This window comes from Mesoplodon densirostris, chromosome 20 (assembly GCF_025265405.1).
Source record: "Mesoplodon densirostris isolate mMesDen1 chromosome 20, mMesDen1 primary haplotype, whole genome shotgun sequence".
In the NCBI taxonomy this organism is placed as follows: domain Eukaryota; kingdom Metazoa; phylum Chordata; class Mammalia; order Artiodactyla; family Ziphiidae; genus Mesoplodon; species Mesoplodon densirostris.
In genome coordinates, this window is record NC_082680.1 from 33,653,301 (window position 1) to 33,674,342 (window position 21,042).

Below are 21,042 nucleotides of genomic sequence, written 5' to 3' on the forward strand. Positions count from 1 at the left end.
AGAACCAAAAGTACATAAGGCCTTTACCCAGATCCACCTATTGTTAATATTTTGCACTGTTTTTCATTTGTGTGTTCTCTTCCCCTCTTTCTCCTTCTATCTATAGAGTATATATACACATGAAGATTATTGTACATTAGGTTTTTTTCTGAACCATTTAAGTTCATACATCATAGCCCTTATTCCTAAATAGGTCAGTGTGTATTTCCCAAGAATAAGCAAGTTTTCTAATATAACAATGGTGCAGGCATCATTCAGTCAGTTTAACATTTATTTCAGTTTATCTTCTTAGATAACGGACTGTACTCTGACTCTGTAAGTTCACTTATAATGTCCTTTATAGCATTTCCCTCTAGTACTAGGACCAGGCATTCCATTTAGCTGTTATGTCTGTATCTTCCTTAAATCTGAAATGTTTTCATAGTCTTTCTTTTGTGAAATGATGTTTTTGAAGAAGACAATCATTTTTCTTTTAAAGAATATTCATTTGGGGTTAGATGAGTGATCTCGTGGTTGGATTCACACTGTGCATTCCTAGCAGCGATTCTGCTTAGGGATGGGTTCTCATCAGGTCCCCATCTGCCCCTCACTGCTGATGCTAATTTTGATGACCCAAGCAAGGTGATGATTCATTTCTTCACTGTATGGTGGCTGTTTTTCTCCTTGTAACTAATGAGAAATACCTTACTTTTATTTTATTTTATTTATTTTATTATTTTATTTTTTTTGCAGTACGCGGGCCTCTCACTGCTGTGGCCTCTCCCGTTGCAGAGCACAGGCTCTGGACGCGCAGGCTCAGCGGCCATGGCTCATGGGTCCAGCCGCTCCACGACATGTGGGATCTTCCCGGACTGGGGCACGAACCCGCGTCCCCTGCATCGGCAGGCGGACTTTCAACCAGTGCGCCACCAGGGAAGCCCGAAATACCGTACTTTTATCCCTTTTGTTTTGATACCTATCCGTCAACTCTTTGCCCGTAATGAAGTTAGCAGTCTTAAAGCCTACTTTGTACAATTCAGACGCTTGGCTTATGCCGAGCATCTCCCGCCTGATCTTAATTTTATGGCAGTAGTTGGATGGATTGGAGATTGATGAATAGGAGGCCTGAAAAGGAACAGAAGTAACCGTCACTGATTTTTTACAGATGCTCTTATGGTGAATTATTTCCAAGAGCTCACACTCCTAAATTCATGACAAAAAATTGCAGTGACAATGTGGAGATCGTCTTTAGCTCGTAGGCTGTGTTTACTGTACATATTCAGTCATTCTGGCCTTCTGTGTTTGAACCCCAGAAACAAAGGTGGCAGTGGCCATACAACGTGGGCAGCTGGTGGTCCTGGCGGTCCTGGCCGTCCCACGGGGGCCACAGCAGCGATGCCGTCACCGTGACGCTTGAGGAGGCCGCCCAGGAGTGGACCTCTTTCTCCAAAGGTCTGCCCTTTGCAAAAGAAACCTTCCTGTTCCCTGCCCTGTTTTGGAGATGGACTGAGATGTTTAGGTCAGAGGTTTAACAGTGTCTAGTGCTCCATTCATTTTCCCAACACCCCTTGGCTAAGAAAATGGCTAACTTTTTTTTTTCCCCCACTAAGTAGTAACGTTCATTAGCTTGTGAGTGTTTATGTCCTAACAACTTAGTAGCTGTTTGAAAAATAATACAATAAATTGAAAGAAAAATACTTGCTTTATCTCATTCTTAACCGCAGTTACTTAATAATGGGATGTGTCTCTCTCTGGGGTGCTGCACAGCTCCCCAAACCTTGGGGTCAGATTTGACGCTTCATCTTACGTAGCCGTTGCTTTTCATCACAGGAACTGCTCAAAATGTAGTTTCACAAAGATGTGATATCTTCAAAAGGAATGTAGCTGAGTCTAACGTTGAAAGTGTGAATTACCTGCAGCCAGCAGTTTGCATAATGTCCAACAGATGTCTAGTATCCAGTGCTTTGCTTGAAAGTTTAAAATATTCTGAAGCACAGCTCTGAGCTCCCTTTGGTGCCCCAGGATGCCTCGGGACACAGTTACGGACCATCAAGTTAGGTGTAAGAATCTTTCTGGGGATGCTTTATAATCCTTCTGTAGCCTTTAGCCGCCCAAATATGTGCCTCCAGGACACTTGAGGGGTTGAATAACTGTAAGCAGCAAGATTATAACTTCACAGCACACGGCCAGGGGACAGAGATGACATTTCAACCTAATTGGCAAAAGGTGAAAATTCCTTCTTTTTTTATGGTATTGGCTCAGGAAGGAGGCCTGATCTCTGCCTTTTGGTCAGTACTGCTTTATACCCTGCTTACCATGGATAAGCAGATCGCTGTTTAACTACATTGTTTATTTGATGAGATTTTCTTACTTAACCTTTTTGGTTTGGTTCACATGTTATTCTCCCCACAAGCTGCTTATTTTCTATGGATTAATGATTAGCTTGTCTTCAGGCTTTGGAAGAATGCTGAAAATCATCTCAAAACCAAAGTTGTCATAAGGTTTATATCTTTTTTGTTTTGTTTTGTTTTGTTTTGTTTTTTTGCGGTATGCGGGCCTCTCACTGTTGTGGCCTCTCCCGTTGTGGAGCACAGGCTCTGGACGCGCAGGCTCAGCGGCCACAGCTCACAGGCCCAGCTGCTCTGCGGCATGTGGGATCTTCCCGGACCGGGGCACGAACCCGTGTCCCCTGCATCGGCAGGCGGACTCTCAACCACTGCGCCACCAGGGAAGCCCAAGGTTTATATCTTTGGTAACAAGATGCAGATTAACTAGCTCCTAGTAGAAATTACATCTAGTTGACATAATAATTGCAATTTTATATATTTGAGCTTCAACTGTGAAAAGGCTTTTGTGAGAGGAAGGCGGATATTTTGAAAATCAGGGTAGCTTTAGAACAGTGACGAGGGGCACCTGCTCTACCCAGTGTGAGGACTTTAGAGTAGAGGGGCGTGGCAGGCGGCCTCCCCATCAAAGGCCGAGACTGTCCTTAAAGAGAGGAACGGCCCGGTGTCCAGAAGGAGCCCCCAGCTACGTGTAGCGATCTCGGCCCTGTGCCAGCTCTGTGCTCACAAGCTCCGTGGCCCGGGCGAGGCTTGTCCGGGGACCTGCAGGGGCTTCGGGGTTCCTGGGCCCACTCAGCTGTTGTGTCAGCCAGAATCTGCCCCCTCCAACATTTCCAGACACCCTCCACTATCATGCTTGGGTCAAACTCGAACCCAGTCCTTCTTTAACAGATGAGGAAACTGAGGCTCAGAGCAGGAAAGGGGTCATCTGAGGTCACAGGTACGAGTACAGCCAGGATCTGGTCCCCTGCCCACCTGCCTGGAGTCCATGCCAGGGACAGAGCGGCCCCGGTCATTTCCTTCAGCTCCGATAATCCAAGATTTTTGTGATCAGAGATGGGAGGTTTTTTTTCTTCGATTGAACTACGGTTTTTATCTACAGTGTTGTGCTAGTTTCAGATGAACAGCAAAGTGATTTTGGTTTTTTTTTCAGATTATATTTCATTATAGGTTATGACAAGATAGTGAATATAGTACCCTGTGCTATACAGTAAGTCCTTGTTGATTATTTTATACATAGTAGTGTGTATATGTTAATCCCAACCTCCTAATTTTTCCCCGTCTCCTTTCCCCTTTGATAACCGTAAGTTAGTTTTCTATGTCTGTGAGTCTGTTTCTGTTTTGTAAATAAGTTCATTTGTATTGTTTTTTAGACTCCACATATAAGTGATATCATATGGTATTTGTCTTTCTCAGTCTGACTTACTTCACTTAGTAGGATCATCTCTAGGTCCCTCCATGTTGCTGTAAATGGCATTATTTCATTCTTTTTTATGGCTGAGTAGTATTCCATTGTAGATATGTACCACATCTTCTTTATCCATTCATCAGTCAATGGACATTTAGTTTGCTTCCATGTCTTAGTGCTGGTGTGAACATTGGGGTGCACGTGAGATAGGAGTTTAATAGTGAAGAAACCTTAGAAGAAAATGGAAATGACAAAAAACCAGTTAACTTGCTAAATATTTAGATTCCTGGATCTAGAATAAAAGCTTCAGGAGGGTGGGGATTTTTGTCTCGTTCACTGCTGCATTTCCACCTCCTAGGATACTGCCTGGCAAAGAGGAGACACTCCGGAGATGTGTGGATTGGGAGCAAGGGCACGCTCTAACTTATAGGTAAAGTTTGTGGGTAATACTATACTTAGGTAGTCAGTACTCTGGTAGGATATAAGTTACTGGGTTCTTTTAAGTTTGCTTAGATGAACTTTATTTCATGTTACTCACAATCAAATAATAATCTGCAGAAATCATAATAATGTCTGTGCTGAGTTCTCACTGGCTAGAATGTGATATTGAAGGTAGTATTATGACATTAGTATTTTTGTCATCACCAACTGAATACCCTGCCTATGACTTTATTCTGTTGCGTATTTGCAGTGCTGGCCACAAAGGAAGTGCAAGTGTGATCCGATCATAGCCGGCGTCTGTTGCTTATGTTGAGTTTAAAATTCTGACCCCCCGGGCTTCCCTGGTGGCGCAGTGGTTGAGAGTCTGCCTGCCAATGCAGGGGACACGGGTTCGAGCCCTGGTCTGGGAGGATCCCACATGCCGTGGAGCAACTAGGCCCATGAGCCACAATTACTGAGCCTGCGTGTCTGGAGCCTGTGCTCTGCAACAAGAGAGGCCGCAATAGTGAGAGGCCTGCGCACCGCGATGAAGAGTGGCCCCCGCTCGCCGCAACTAGAGAAAGCCCTTGCACAGAAACGAAGACCCAACACAGCCATAAATAAATAAATAAATAAAATTAAAAAAAAAAATTCTGATCCCCCCAAGAGGAGAAACAGAGGAAAGCTGTGCCCCTGTGTGACCTGAGGTTGGACAGTACCTCCCTTTTAAGGATCCCTCTTGTGATGCAGGGGTGTTTGTGCCCTTGGCACTAGCTCTTAGAATAACAGCTCACAGGGCTTGTACAGCATCATCTTTTTGGGAGGAGGTCCATACAAGTTTGCAGTATCATTGAGAACGTGGATATACCTGGCAACTTTATTCCAAGAAATTCGGTGCTATGTGCAGAGGCTCACTTTCATTCACTGCTTGGGGGTCATTATTACCTATGTGTGTTTCTATTGGGACCAAGTTAGAAGAGTGTTGGGCTGTGTAGAGCAGTATCCCAGGCGGGGAGACATGGGAAAAGAGGTCCTCATCACCGGATTCTCGACTAATCTCCGGGTGGCGTCATCATTGCCCCTGCTTGCGTTCCAGCCTTTTCACTGTACTGTTCTTTCAGGAAACCCGTAGAGACAATTAACGGAGGACAGTTTGTCCGACCCAAAATGTTTCCCAGAGATGACTAGAGCTACCAGACGTTTTTCGAAGGGAGAGTTTTCTGATCAGGTAAGATTGGAAAATACCATATAGCGCATTCCTCTCTTGTAGTGTGCGATGAGCCTGGGCCTGTGAAAGGTTCTGGAAATTCTAAAGGGAAGACTTAAGTTTGGCCCCTCACTGATAGTCACAGATTCAGCCAGGGTTTCTCAGCCTTTGTCTTGGAGCTTTGAAAAAATACCGATGCCCAAGCTCATCCCAGAGTTTCTGATCCTGAGTGTCTGGGCTGGTGCCAGTGATGTACATTTTTAAGATGCTCTGCAGGTGGTCTCAGATGTGCTAGAGGCTGAGAGTCACTCTGCTTGGAAGAAGTTTCTAATTCTGTTTTTTTTTTCTCTAAGGCTGTCATAGTCGTCCCCACTTCACGCTCTTTGATGCTGGGATGTTCCCTCGAGGGAACTGGTTTCGTGTTGAAAACAATCTGATGTGACGTGTGGCTCAGAGGTCCTCAGCCCCTGGGCCTCCCGCTGTTGTGTGCCGGGGGTTTGGCCCCGGTCTCTTGCAGGTGTGGTCCTGAGGTTGCTGGAGGGTGGAGGGAAGTGGTGAAGAGGAGGGTCCTGCTTCTGAGCCCTCAGGTGCTGCTTAGACCTGGATCTCTGCCCATCGGTCAGCTGGCGACTTGGTGACGTGGAGATGGGTCTCAGGTCCTCTTGGAGGAATGTCCCGTTAGGTTCTTCTGCTCTTTCCCCTCAGGACCTGACATCCTCTCGAATCTCTGTTCCCCTGCCTCGTACCATGAGAAGCCAGGTGGGAGATGGCTCAGTGAGGTGGGTGGGGTTTTGCAGTAGCTCCTCAGGGAATTAACACAGGGAGAATAAGGTGGGTCCTGCCGCCACAGGCTGTGTCCCCTGGGGACTTTTCCAGGAAAGGGCGCAGGTGAGAACATAGGACACAGAAGCTGTCACTGAACTCAGGTCCAGCTGCTCACTGCTTATAAGCCAATACTGGAGAGACAAGTGTTGGTAGAAAGGAAAGGTTGCTTTATTTTGGAGGCTGGAAACCAGGGGAGAAGACAGACTCATGTCCAAAGGCCGACTCCCCCTGCTGACCAGGGGGCAAGAGCTTTGAAGGGGGAGCTTCAGGGATGTACAGGCGGAGGGAAGGGGCTACGTGTAGAAACAGCACAGTCAGCTCAAAATTGGTCATGTGGTGGTCTGATCAGCGTCGGCTTGATTGTTTTAAGTACAGTTAATCTTCAGTTCCAGGGTCGGTTAGTTCCCATTTCCTTGAGGCCAGTTCTCCGAACTGTGGCAGCTTATGTCATGGCTACAGCCTGGGCATCATGTAGTTAACTTCTTCCACCTGGTGGGAGTTTCAGTATCTACAAGACTGCTCACAGGACATGGCTCAGAATATTATCCATAGCCCTTGAGGAGGAACTAAAGGTCCTTGACTTTGTTTAATGACTAAATTGTTATTATTTTATCCTGTTTGACTGCTTTTCTTTGCTTTTGCATTTTCTGACTTCTCCGATTAAGTTTATTCTTTGGCTAAAGGTTTTCTACAAGACAAAAGGCAGGAATAGGACATGGTGGGTAGGGGTCTGTCCTGGGAAGGCCGCAGAGGGTCCTGCTCGGGTTTAAATCCAACTTAGTGTCCACCAAATCGACCCACGCTGCACGGGGTGTGGGACAGGCCCCAGCGGCTAAATCTTGGATCAGAGGCAGGCAAATCAAGCTTGTCTTCACATGGTCAGCGTGGGGTCACTGGCCTCACCACAGAAATGATGCCAGTTGTCACCAGAGAGTGTAAACTCAGACAGAAAGCAATCCCCGTCCTGTGAATTTATGGGCGGAGGAAAGGGCCCTCACTGGTCTGTGGTGCTGGGAAGTGACCCGCCCAGGGGTGGGCCAGGAGGCAAGAAAAGGGGACCACCTTCTGCATGGGGGTCCAAGCACTGTATAATCTACTTCACATATACTGTATAATCTCCCCGTTTATTCCCCGCCACAGCTATGGACAGTACTTCTTATTAATTCTCTAAGTAAAGATGAGAGACACGGAAGCTCAGAGGTAAAATATCTTGTCCAAGGGTACACGGATGGCTTGAGAGTGACGGGCCTAGAATTCAGACTTAAATCTATTTGATTCCGAAGTCCACCTGGATGCTCCCCAGCCTGTCCTGCTGTCGGTTGCTGGTCCGCATGTCAAGGTTCCCACCACTCTTGCTTCTGAATATCTTTCTTGTGGTTGAGCTGGATAACAAGCTCTTAAAAACATAAAGAGGTGCCTTGTAGTGCTTTATTGCTTATCAGATACTACTGCAGCCATGGGACACAGCCCTGTTTGTCACCAGTCATTCTGGGACAGACTCTGGAAGAAAAGAACATGGTGGCCCAGGATCCAGCCTTTTTCTCCTCTGAGTATATTTGGATTATGCTTCTTTTGATTTGATAAATAGATGATTGGTTTTCGAAGAAGCAGTCGATAGTGCTCTCTGGCAGTGAGCCCTACATCTAGAATTTGTGGCATTAGCTAGAATTTTACAATGGCATACAAAATTTCCTGGAGGAAATAGAATATCACCATGTGATATAAAGCCAGCATTAGTGGGCTTCCCTGGTGGCGCGGTGGTTGAGAGTCCGCCTGCCGATGCAGGGGACACGGGTTCGTGCCCCGGTCCGGGAGGATCCCACATGCCGTGGAGCGGCTGGGCCCGTGAGCCATGGCCGCTGAGCCTGCGCGTCCGGAGCCTGTGCTCCGCAACGCGAGAGGCCACAACAGTGAGAGGCCCGCGTACCGCAAAAAAAAAAAAAAAAAAAAAAAGAAAAAGAAAAAAGCCAGCATTAGTAAAATAAATATTAATCCAAGGTTAACTGTTAGCCTAAACTTTCTCTTAATTCAGAATCCAAGCTAAACCCTACTGTGTTAAAACAAAAAAAAAGAGAAAAAACCTTTATTTCGGCTCAGTTTGAAATTGTAACGTGAAAATCACCATAGACTTGCAAAAGCTCAGTGTGAGTAATGTTAACTGTCTCCATAACTTAATTCCAGAAGCCATATACCACTGCCCGGGAGGCACATGGCTGAAAGCTTTCAGGCTTAGGGAACACAGATTTCTCAAACGTTAGCTCTGGAGGGTGATCATTTAGTTTGACTTAAGTCATAAGAACATAAGCCTTCTACAGATGAAAAAAGTGCAGAGGTGAAGGGTCTTTTGAAAGTTGCAAGGTTGGTGGGTGGCAGACACTGCTTCTTATTTTGTCACCGTAGGTAGTGTTGCCTTTAGCTGCAGTATTTTTGAGAAACACTTGAGCCAAGCCTGAGTAGCCAACTGTTAGGCTTGGCCCAGTGTGTGCTTCTTACGTGTTGTTTAATGCTAACCGAGTAACGCGTACATTCCCCAGAGCTGCGGGCTGCGTGCAGTGACAGATGTCAGTGTCAGCGCTCTCAGACCCAGAGGAAGAGCAGGTGGCCCACAGAATCTGGAAGCCTGGTGCAGGGTGGCAGGAAAGGTGACGGGGGAGTTGAAATAAGCTGAAGCTGTACCGGCAAGTGAGCATCATTCCAAACAAGGCCTACAGTCAAAGAAATTGGATTTATAGTGATTGGTAATTTTAGTGAAAATTAAATGTATTTCTCTCTGTTATGCTGTTCTGAATTCTACTTGCTTACCATCATCAGAAAGGACTGAGGTGCTTGGTAGCCCGATACATTCTGGGAAAAGGTCGCTTAGCATGGAATCAAACGACTTCACCTTTGTTTTAACTTTAGAGGCTGGTCAGATACCTTATTTACTCCATGGTTTCGCATTGGGTTCAGTGCAGCTTAGGATTTTTTTTTTCCAAAGTGTGTGTCCATGTCAGTGTCTGCCCTCCATGGTCTAATCCAGTCCCCAGGACTCCCAGCTGAGAAATCCTTTGAGGCATCACACAGCAGTACCTGTTAGAATGGCTGCGTTTCTGCAGAGCATGTGTACTAGTTGAGACTCCTAACTACCACAAGGGCTAGAAACCCCAGCTCATACCAGCTCAAGCAAAAAAGGAAACATATTGGCTTATATAAATACACAAGGGCAGCTGGCTTCTCGGGTTCCTTGGTCCAGGGACTCGGGTCTCTCGTCTCTGCTCTTCATGTTGGCTTCATTCAGGTAGGGGGAAAGAGTTAATTCCAATCTGTAGATTTAATTCCAGCTGAAGAGGGAGGTGCTTCTTTCTTGGTCGTCCCAGCAGATCCCAGGATGGACTCTCGCTGTCCTTGACGGGGGCACATGTCTATCGAAACCAATCCTCGTGTCTCGGGGTTGAATTACTCATTGATGAGGTCTTGGTCATGTGTATTACTCCTGAAGCCGGTGATTTCCTTCACACAGGAGCTGGAGAAAATGATGGTTTAGTAGATGAGCTCAGGATCTTCAAATTAAGCTGTCGGGACTTCGAGGGCATACGGGCATCGGGGTCTTTTTCCACAACCTGGACGCCGCAGTGTTGCCCATGGTCTAAGCAGTCAGTGTTGATTTTTTCCCCCATAAGGTTCTTGTGTTGGTTTCTCTGAGCTATCTGTGAAGACTTTAATCATATTCTTCCATTATGCTATTACTTACCAGGACAATGTCTAAAATCCCAGTAAATGAGGACCTACAGTCAGCTGTAGTGCCCAGTAACAGCCTTGGCCTTCTTGCAGGAGGGCAGAGAGATGGGAGCTTTGTGTTTTCAAGACTTGTTTTTCTGTCCAGGACTCATTTGGGTGAGACAGGTACTCAAACAGGGCCTGGGTGGGTAAGTTAGTATCACAAAATTATCTTAAAAAGTTTTTTCTCATTGTATAAGTTTCAGGTATACAGCACAATAGTTCAGCATCTGTATACACTACAGGTGGTCACCACCTTAAGTCTAGGTACCATACATCACCATACAGGTGACCCCTTCACCCACCTTCAAACCCCCTTCCCTCACAAAATTATCTTTAAGCTTTTGCATCTGCTTTCTTTTCCTGTTAACTAAGATGAATAACTTTCTAGGTTGTTGGAAAAATCAGGATAAATTTCTGAAGCCTTTGAAATAATGATGAGCTCACCACTCTTTTTTTAAAAGTATAAATCCCTTTTGAACTCTTTTTTTTTTTTTTTTTTTTTTTTGCGGTATGCGGGTCTTTCACTGTTGTGGCCTTTCCCGTTGCGGAGCACAGGCTCCGGATGCGCAGGCTCAGCGGCCATGGCTCATGGGCCCAGCTGCTCTGTGGCATGTCGGATCTTCCCGGACTGGGGCACGAACCCGTGTCCCTTGCATCGGCAGGCGGACTCTCAACCACTGCGCCACCAGGGAAGCCCTGAACTCTTTATTTAAAAAAAAATGTATTGAAGTATATTTGATGTACAGTATTATATAAATTACAGGTGTACTCAGCACTCTTAAATATCTACAATAGCAGCTTTCTGTCTTCATGTTAAGAGATCAGTTTCAGCACACCAGAATAATAACTCAATTTTATTCTCTCCTTTATGGGCCTTGGGTTCCTAGAAAGTGAAATCATGAGTATAAGTATACTGTTGATACCCAGTAGCTGCTGTATTTTTATATTCATTTTAGGAGTTAAAGAAGCATCTGACTTCAATAAAAATCTTTTCTCTTTATAGAACAAGTGACAGGTTTTAAAGGTAAAAAAGAAAGAAAAAAAAGAAAAGAATTTATATGTCACAGTTGATATCTTGCAGAATTCTGCCCCAAATTAATAAAAACTTTTAACCTTGGGACTTTAAAAGGGGTGTTATCCGACCTTTTATCCTTAATAGCAAACTGGGAGAGAGAGAGTATCAAAATTCCATAATTGAGATAAAATTATGAGCCAGGCCTAAATATGCGATTTATATCTGCCATTACTAGCCCCCCCTCGAAATATATTTCCCCTAGTTGTGGTTCACGGAGCATCTTGGATTTGCAGCTCAATATCCTTAATTGGTTTTGGAAAACTCTGGGTGAGTATTTCTGCAACTGTTGCTTCTTTCTCCTCTTTTCTCCTTTTGGGATTCAAGTTACAGGCATGTTAGTTCTTTGATCCATGTCTCAGGTGCCACTTCAGCTCTTTTCTGTATTTTCATTCTTTAGGTCTCTCTGTGCTTTTTAAGTGGATATTTTCTCCTTACATCTCTTTTACTTTAGGAAATCCCTCTTTGGCTTTGTCTACTCTGCTCTTGAACCCATCTATTGCATTTTTAATTTCAATTATTATATTTCTATCTAATTCTTTTACATAGATTCCAGGTATCTGATAAAATTCATCATCTTTAATCTGTGTTTTCTAGCACACAGCAATTATAATTATATCAAAATTCCTTTTTGATAATGATAGTATATCCCCTAGATAGTACACCTAGAGTGTATATATTATTCATCCTTTCTCTTTAGTTTTTGGTCACTTGTTCTTGTCTCTTGTTGTGCTTTGTAATTTTTCATTAAGGACCTGACATTGTATATGAAAATCGTAAGGTCTCTGGATGCTGTTACCTTCCTCCAGAGAAGACTTAACTTCTTTCTGCTGGGCCATGGAGGAAATCTATTCATCTAGGTACAGTAGTGATCACGATGATTCGGATGGAGTTCAGGTGGGTGTGTTTCTGTTGACCTGACTCCTAAGGCATTTGGCAACCAGGGCTTTGTAAAGGAGCTCAGAGGTGACCTCAGGAGGGTCAGTGTGAGTGGAGTGGTGGACGTGGCAGCCAGACTGAGGGGCTGAGAGGTGAGAAGACAGAGACACCAGGGCCGATGCTGTTCTGAGGAACCTGGCTGTGCGTCAGTACTCACACGCACACGCGAATGTAAATTCATGGACGGCACAGGGGTGGTAGGGTCTGCAGTCCTGTAGAACAGACTGTGTTCACTTCGTGTGAGTATCAGAGACTGGGCTAAACTACCCCCAAATACAGTGACTTAAGTGATAGTTAAGTTTTTAACTTAAACTCCAGGGTGATGGTTCACCCTAAATGCAAGAGATCCTGGAAAAATAAACGTCTTCTTTGAGGCCGCAGGATCATAGGGTTGATTCCTGAGTATAGGAGGGGTGTACACAAAGCCCAGGGCACGGCAGGTGTCCACTGCATTGGCTTATCCTAGGTCTCTTGGTGGCCAGGGGCTGGACTAGCTCTCATAATAGGACTGGGCTTTTGCGAGAGATAATATTAGAAATTGTGATGCATTGTCATCCTGAATGCCAGTGGCAGGGTGAACAGCTAGGGGGAGTAGAATCTCAGGGCAGCGTCTACAGCCCGCCTGCTGCCTTGTGACTTGGGCATGGGCTGTGCACACCACCTGATCTGGACCCTGCACCGACCTGTCACCTGTGGTACAATGTTTTCCACCACTCCATTCAGGGAACCACACCTACAGCGTCCACGCCAGTGGGCTCTTCACTTTAGAATCAGCTGTGGCAGAGGGCTGGGCTCACAGGATGCCAGGAGTTTCGTTCACCGGCCTCCAGGGCTCCGGGTCAGGGAGTCATCTCAGCCACCTCTCCTTTCCTGGTGACAGGGGCAAAGTCTTCACAAGGCTCCAGAGTCTTACTCAAGGCAGAGCCCCAGGAAGTGTCAGGTCCTGTGCCCACATTCACTCCCTGTGATGTCAAAGCCAGTCGGTGGGTCTCATTTGCCTTCATATTCTCATTGCCTGATGCCTAATAGATGCAGCAGGGCAGTGGGAGGTGCTGGCTGAGATCTTTTGTGCCGCACCCCCCAGCCCCAACAGTAGAGCTAGTGTCCTGTGGAGAACAAGTTCTAAGTTCTTCAAGGCCCAGTACACCCCCAGTTGATTTCCATGTGCAAGAAGGGACACTAGGGGGCTTCCCTGGTGGCGCAGTGGTTGGGAGTCCGCCTGCCGATGCAGGGGATGCGGGTTCGTGCCCCGGTCCAGGAAGATCCCGCATGCCGTGGGGCGGCTGGGCCCGTGGGCCATGGCCGCTGGGCCTGCGCGTCCGGAGCCTGTGCTCCACGACGGGAGAGGCCACAGCAGTGAGAGGCCCGCGTACCGCAAAAAAAAAAAAAAAAAAAAAAAAAAAAAAGAAGGGACACTAGGGACTTCCCTGGTGGTGCAGTGGTTAAGAATCTGCCTGCCAGTGCAGGGGACATGGTTTCAAGCCCTGGTCTGGGAAGATCCCACATGCCGCGGAGCAGCTAAGCCCGTGCGCCACAACTACTGAGCCTGCGAGCCCACGGGCCACAGCTACTGAGCCTGCGCTCTAGAGCCTGTGAGCCACAACTACTGAGCCTGTGCTCTAGAGCCCACGGGCCACAGCTACTGAGCCTGTGCTCTAGAGCCTGCGGGCCATAGCTACTGAGCCTGTGCTCTAGAGCCCGCGGGCCACAGCTTCTGAGCCTGTGCTCTAGAGCCCGCGAGCCACAACTACTGAGCCTGTGCTCTAGAGCCTGCGAGCCACAACTACTGAGCCCGCGAGCCACAGCTGCTGAAGCCTGTGAGCCTAGAGCCCATGCTCCGCAACAATAGAAGTCACCGCAATGAGAAGCCTGCACACCTCAACGAAGAGTAGCCCCCACTTGCCACAACTAGAGAAAGCCCGCATGCAGCAACGAAGACCCAATGAGGCCAAAAATAAAATAAATAAATAATAAAATTAATTTTTTAAAAAAAGGGACACTAGTTTGTCAAATTTCTACCAGTGACAGATAAGAAGAGGGACTTCTGGGGACAACCTTTGTGAATCTCCCAAAGGAGAGCAGAAAGGCTAAGGGGGCTGGGAGGGTACCATGCTTCTGAGCTGAGGCGGAGGAGGGGCAAGAGGATTGCTCATCAAATTCCTGGGGTCTTCAAGAAGCGAAGGCTGCGTGTGTGCTATCTTACTGGACGTCTGCTGAGCTACCGGACCTGCTGATCTGCCCCAGGGCTGATGGAGCACAGAGCAGAGCGTTGATGACAGAGGGTGTGGTGGGGTAACATGCAGAGGACACAAGACAGCCCCCTCGAGTTCAGGGTCCCTGAGACATATGCAGGCAGGCTCCCACCATGAGCAGGCCCACATCCTGGCCCACAGAGGGAACACTAGCTTGGGCTGTCCCAGGCATGGAGAGAAGGCTCTCGTATCGGCGCAGGGTGGCATGATGCTGCTGGCGGGGGTTCAACGGGAAGGTGCAATCGGACCTAACACCATCGATGCCCAGTTACTGCTCGGGATTGAGCCTCCTGCCGGCAAGCCTTGCTGGGGCCTCCACCCATCCTTCTGTGTCCATTGTGTAAAAGAATAGGACACCAACACAGAAGCAACTAACTGCGAAGGGAAAAGCTCCCCCAGCCTCTCTGCTCTGCGGCCAGAGGAGCGGGTGCAGGGAAGAGGGCGGGGCGTGGGGAGCAGGCTACCCCTCCCTCTGCCTCTCCCCACCCACCCCTTCCCTCCTCAGCCATTAGGACCAGCAGCTTGGCCTGCTTTACAGAGAGGAGGGAAGTCTTAGAATTGAACGTGAGATTGAAATGTTGCATGGACTTAAAAAAAAAACCCTTTTATTGTGAACATATTTAAATATACACAAAAGTAGAATATAATGAACTTTCATGGGCCCATCGCCCAGTCTCAACAGGTATCAGCGTTTTGCCCGTCTTGTTTCTTCTCTCCTTCCCCAACTTTTACTTTATTAAAAAAAATTTTTGTGAGAATATTTTAAAGGAAATCCTAGCCATTATGTCATTTCATGTGTCAATGCTCTTGTGTATATTTCTAACATACGAGGACATTTTTTGCAAAACCATTATTGTTTATAACAAAATTAATATTAATTCCTTACTTAATATTATATAACACCCAACTCACATTCAGATTTCCCCAGTTATTTCAAAGGGATCATTTCACAGTTGCTTTTCAAATTTGTATATAAACAAGGCCCACATTTTGCATTTGGTTACTGTGTTTTATGTCTCTTTTGTTATGTTGTTGTTCCCCTAGTGAACTCTCTCTTTTTTCTTCCTGACATTGACTGATGAAGAAGCAGATTCATTTGTCCTGTAGAACATTTCACCCTCTTGACTGATTCCTCTTGGTGACAATTCACTTGTTTCTTTATCCCTGGTATTACCTGTAAGCTGGTAGGTAGATTTAGAAACTTGACTAGATTCAGGTTCAGTTATTTTTAGACGAGATACTTCATAGGTGGTTATTTTAATATATCAATATTAAATATTATTAATATTAATGTTATTCATATTTTAATAAGCAGAGGAGACTAAAATGTTTGGGAATGGACTGAGAATAAAAGTCACTTCCCAAGGGGAAGGGGGCACAGTGTGCAGCTCGCAGTTACTGGAAAAAATAAAACCATTGGCTGTTAATCAGTTGAGCCTATTAAAGTTTATTTCTGCTGCTGTACAGGAAAGTGATTCAGTTATACACATATATACATTCTTTTTTTTAATATTCTTTTCCATTATGCTTTACTGTAGGGTATTGAATATAGTTCCCTGTGCTGTACAGTAGGACCTTGTTGTTTATCCATTCTCTACATAAAAGCTTACATCTGCTCATCCCAGCCTCCCACTCCGTCCCTCCCCCAGCCCCCTCCCCCTTGGCAACCACCAGTCTGTTCTCTGTGTCCGTTGCGTCTTGATCATGTTCTTCTGGTTGTGCTCGTTCAGCATGCTGGCTGCTCAGACAGTGCGTATTTGGATTGAGTGGGTGGGAACTAATTTGCTGGGTTGGGCTGGGTGAGGAGAGTATGAACCAAGCTGACTTCATCTTTTTCAAGTCTTGAATTAAAGTAAAACCTCTGAAGAGCAGCCGAGGGCGTGTATCCTTTTAAATGATCTGCTGGTGGGAGCGCCCACCCGCTGCCTGTTAATTTCATCCTCAGTCCTCTGTGTAGTTCTCATTTGATGTCATTTCCATGAGTTGAAACGCGTACAGTTTTGACATGGATTCCCTTGTATTGTCTTTTCTAAATATGATTTTCAGGGCCATGGCAATTTTCTAGAGAAAGTGTGCAATTATATTTCATTCCAGGTTATTTATCTTAACTGGAACAAAATGAAAAGTCTTTCATGGACATCCATGAAAAGCTTCAATTGTCACAAGTGGCCCGATTAATAAAACATGAAGTGTGTAAACATTTAATAGTCCTTATGAAATGCCATTTTTACCATTTGCTATCCGGTTTCCTCCCTTTTGCATAAGAAGTGTGCCTTGCAAATTATCCACCCAAAGGGTAAATTTATTTATTTGTAGTTGGGTAAACAGAATTAATTTGAACTGCTGAAATAATTTATTATTTTTGCTGAATTGAAACTTTTACTTTGTGAGTAGTGTGCACACAGAAAGTGATTCTTTTGCTGGTCAAAGAAACATTTGATATTTGAGCCTGAACCATTCTTAAGGCTAGTTTCCCAGAAGGGACTCTTGAATCTTGTTGCTTTTTGCTTTCTTGACTTCCTGTGTTAACCTGTTCTGAAAATTACTGTGATTTTTTTTTTCTTAGAGTCAGTGTTAAGCCTAAAATACTACTCTTCTCTCACTGCCTCATAGCCGTGAAGAATGACAAGAAAAGGAGAAAATTAATGGTGTGAATTTTAAAGTTTTCATCCCTTTCATCAGGGGAGATGAAATTTTATAGATGGATAAACATTTAGGTCTTTTGGGGAAGTGGCTCGATAATATTTTAAGGGGAAGTATTTACATTTTTGTTGTTGTGGCTGACGTTTTTCCAGTCGATTGGCAGATTTTCCTGTTTTCAGTGTGAAGAAAACACTTGATGGTGGATGATTTTCTGTAACCATTTAAAATACGCAATTATGAGGTGATACATGATGAGTGTGTTTCCCATTCAAGTGGGAAGTCGGCTAAAGGGAAAAAATGATGTAATGACTTTTTCGTTGATGAAAATGAGGCCGGCAGTTTTCATCTAAATATTTTGAAATGAATCCAACTTATCTATCTAGACCCCACTGAAAACTTAACAGCATCTTCATAGAATTCAGAGGTATCATATCTTAGCTTTTCAGGTAGCCAGTTCTGGTAGCAAAAAGGGCAGAGGTCTCCTTTCCATTTTGCTGATGGACTGTAGGTTTGCTCGAAAGCTCTGAAAGTCAGTGGCTGAAATAGCCGAGGCCATTTTCCATGGGCTTGGGCTGTGGAAGCTGAAGTTAATGCCTTTCTCTGTGGCTTTTCAATATTATTTTTCCCCCAAATGTTAGCTATTTTCATCTGGAGTTTCTTAAACAACAGTAACAACTCCTTTATGTTTAATCATTAACTTAAAATATGTTTAGCACCTTCTTCATGCAAATGCCACATCAGTCAGTGAGAAAGAGGTGGCAGCTAACAGCGACCCTTTCCCTGGTTCTGATTTCTGTCTGCTTTCCGCTGCCTTTGTCTTTCCACCATAGACACACCAGGCTCATGTCAGCAGTAATTCTCCTGCTCTAGTTTCTGTAACTTCCCGACTAACAGGTCTTTAGCTGGCGACTGTCTCATATAAGACAGAGGGTCTGGCCAGTGAGTGTCTTATGCATCTCAGATGTAGAGTTTCAGGAATCAGAAGCATCTCTGTATACGTCTTATTACATTAGGAGAGTCCTCAGGGATAGCAAGAGCTGTACCCTGAGCCCCTGGGGCCCCCCAGTCGCAAAGCTGGAGATGATTCTCATTTCGGTGCCTGTCCACATTACCTCCGCTCTCCGTTGATGTCTGGATTTTGATTAGGGCTTCTTTGAGATGTTGATGAGGACCAAACTATTGAGACAGAACCGCTTAAATATCTGAGTTGGGAGAGAGTCCTGTTCTTTATTTTATTGGCTAAAAGTTCCTTCCAAGTGTTTAGATGTTCAAAGTATTGCCAACAGCAAATATATGTTTAAAGAAAATTGGTTTCTCATAATTAAAGTGATTAAAACAAATATTAAACATTGATAAACAGCCACCATTTTTTCTTATTTACCATTTTGATGAGGTATAATTTATATAAAGTACACAAATCTAAAGTGTGCAGCTCAATGAAGTTTTACATACAAATATACCCACACAGATCACCACACAGATCAAGATTTAGGACATGTCTAGCACCAGAGAGGCTCCCTGTCCACCCCTCTCTCACACTTAATACCCCTGCCCTCAAAGATAACTGCTATTCTGACCTCTGATCTAATCCAACATCTTGGATTAGTTTTGCCTGTTTTTGAGCTTCAGGTAAGTGGCATCATAAGGTCTGTGTTCCTTTGCATCTGGCTTCTTTCACTGTGTGAGATTGATACAACGGTTTGTTCTTGTTTGTTGCTGTGTAGTGTTCGATTGTAGGAATATACAGCAATTTATTTATCATTTTACTGTTGATGGACAATTTGTGTCCATCATACAATGACTATTACAAATAAAGCTCTGGTGGACACATCTATTCTTGAATTACTTGATCACAGAGCCTATGTGTATCTTTAGAATTCACTAATAAACAGTTTTCCAAATTGGTGGTGTCGGTCCCACCAGCATTGTTTGTGAGTTCCAGTTGCTCTACATCTTTGTCAACACTTGGTTTTGTCAGCAGCCAACTTTTAACATTGAAAAAAATGCTATCTCTAATTTAAACATATAATTTTTATATCCCCAGAGCTAAGTTACTTGCTTTTAAATGAATTTTCAATTCACCAAATGCTATTATTGAGTATTATTGAGGGCTTTATTGTGCCTTAGGGTCTGTAAGAGAATAAAACGTAACCCCTGCTTTCATGGGTTTACCATATTCCACTGGGGTGCTGTAGAGAGCAGACCATCAGCACTGCAAGTCAGGATGTGAATAAGTGCCATATTCAAGTCACTCAAACACATCTTGACAGCAGGACTGTGTCCTCAGCTACATTGTCAAGTGCTCATCTCTGGCGTCTTTTCACTTTTCCTTTAGCACTGTGATGTTGTCAACTTTGTACTTCCCAGCATACCTCACTGTGCCAGCCCATCTGGCTAATGGTAGCACGGTGTACTCCCTAAAAGTACTGTGCCTTTCTCCTGCGCACTGTCAGATTTGATTCCCCAAAATCTTGCTTATGAGTCAGGTATATTAAGTTTTGTATTAAAATTGGATAATGACTCATATATATTACCTCCTCCAAGAGGTATTTTCTTTTAAAAATGGATCCCAGGAGGCATAGTGTCTTAGCTCAAAGGAATTACCATTGATGCTTGGATTTTTGATGTTTTCAGGCTAATGGAGAATTTTGAGAAGTCTGCTTTATAAATATCACATTAAGGGAAGCTGTCCATTCCACCTACATTTAAAGGTAGCTCTAACAGGGGAATAACTAAAAATTAAGGCAGAAATTTCAAATAATTCCCATTAAAGGATGAATTGGCCCCATTATATATCCATTGGTTTGGACCACTTATTCTAAATGGATTGGAATAGAGTAGATGGAGTAGAATCTCAGATGTGTTAAAATTTTATACATATCTTTAGATATGTGCTAAAGTCACTTTAGATCTTATATTCCAATAGACTTTTCTGCATATTCATTGTAAAATTAAAGGACTTAAAGTCCTTTTGTTTTTCACAGTTAATATAGTACTTAGTGTGGAAAACTATGGTAATTCAAATGTTTCTTCAATGTTTACTTAAAACATGGGATAATGATAAGAAGTCTTTCTTATCCTACATTGTATGTGTCTGATCAGAATTCTTATTTAATGCATCAAGATACCTCTAGATTTCAAAAACCAATTTTGAATGAGTAGACCTGGTGATAATCATATCCAATTTATTTTTCTTTCATTTGTTATGACTAAAACCTATGCACACACCTGAGTTACTTTTAGAAAACTCAGTAAACTTGATAATTTTCCTTGTATAGGTTTTGCACATCTTTTGTTAAACCCCTTTCTAGATACTTTATATTTCTGATGATGTAGTCAGTGGTGTCTTTTAAATATTTCATTTTCTGACTCTTTGTGCTGATATATTGAAATACAATTTATTTTTACATACTGAATTTCGTATCTAGCAACATGGTTAAACATGCTTATTAATTCTGATATTTCATCTGTGCCTTCTTTTGGATTTTTGACATACATAATCATACATCAGTAAATAATGACACTTTTATTTCTTCGTTTCCATCCCTTATCATTTTTATTTCTTTTTCTTGCCTTACTGCATAGGCTGAGATCTTGAGTACAGTGTTGAACGGAAGTAGTGGTGGTGGGCATCCTTATCTTATTCCTGATCCTGAAGGGAAAATTTTTATCATTTCACTGATAGGTCTGATGCCTCTTGGAGAGTTTTTGTAAATACCCTTCATCAAATTAAAGAAGCTGCCTCCTACTCTCAGTTGTTAAGAATTTTTAACCTGTTTGGGTGTGAGTTTTATCACACACTTTGTCTCTATCACACTGTCTCTTTAATGGGAAGATGGCAGTGCTGACTGACACTCATTAAGATGTGACCTTTTGGGGCCTCCCTGGTGGCGCAAGTGGTTGAGAGTCCGCCTGCAGATGCAGGGGATACGGGTTCGTGCCCCGGTCTGGGAGGATCCCATATGCCGCGGAGCGGCTGGGCCCGTGAGCCATGGCCGCTGGGCCTGCGCGTCCGGAGCCTGCGCGTCCGGAGCCTGTGCTCCGCAACGGGGGAGGCCACAACAGTGAGAGGCCCGCATACCGCAAAAAAAAAAAAAAAAAAAAAAAGATGTGACCTTTTGGATTGTTTATTACCTGGGATGGGTTCCAGGCAGATCCTTTCGATCTCTTTCTTGGCTAACTGATGCTGGAAG

At 44.3% G+C, this 21,042-nt stretch overlaps 1 protein-coding gene across 8 annotated transcripts in view; it reads left to right on the forward strand.

Annotated features, from left to right (window-relative positions):
• Positions 1-21,042, forward strand: part of CSGALNACT1 (chondroitin sulfate N-acetylgalactosaminyltransferase 1) — a 327,407-nt gene that overhangs the window by 154,920 nt on the left and 151,445 nt on the right. Inside the window, exon 3 of one of the 8 annotated variants that reach the window (XM_060086116.1) lies at positions 5,274-5,380. The exons of the other annotated variants lie outside the window; for them this stretch is intronic. The gene's annotated coding sequence lies outside the window, so the exon portion shown is untranslated. The remainder of the gene's footprint in view (positions 1-5,273; positions 5,381-21,042) is intronic. 8 annotated transcript variants of the gene reach the window in all.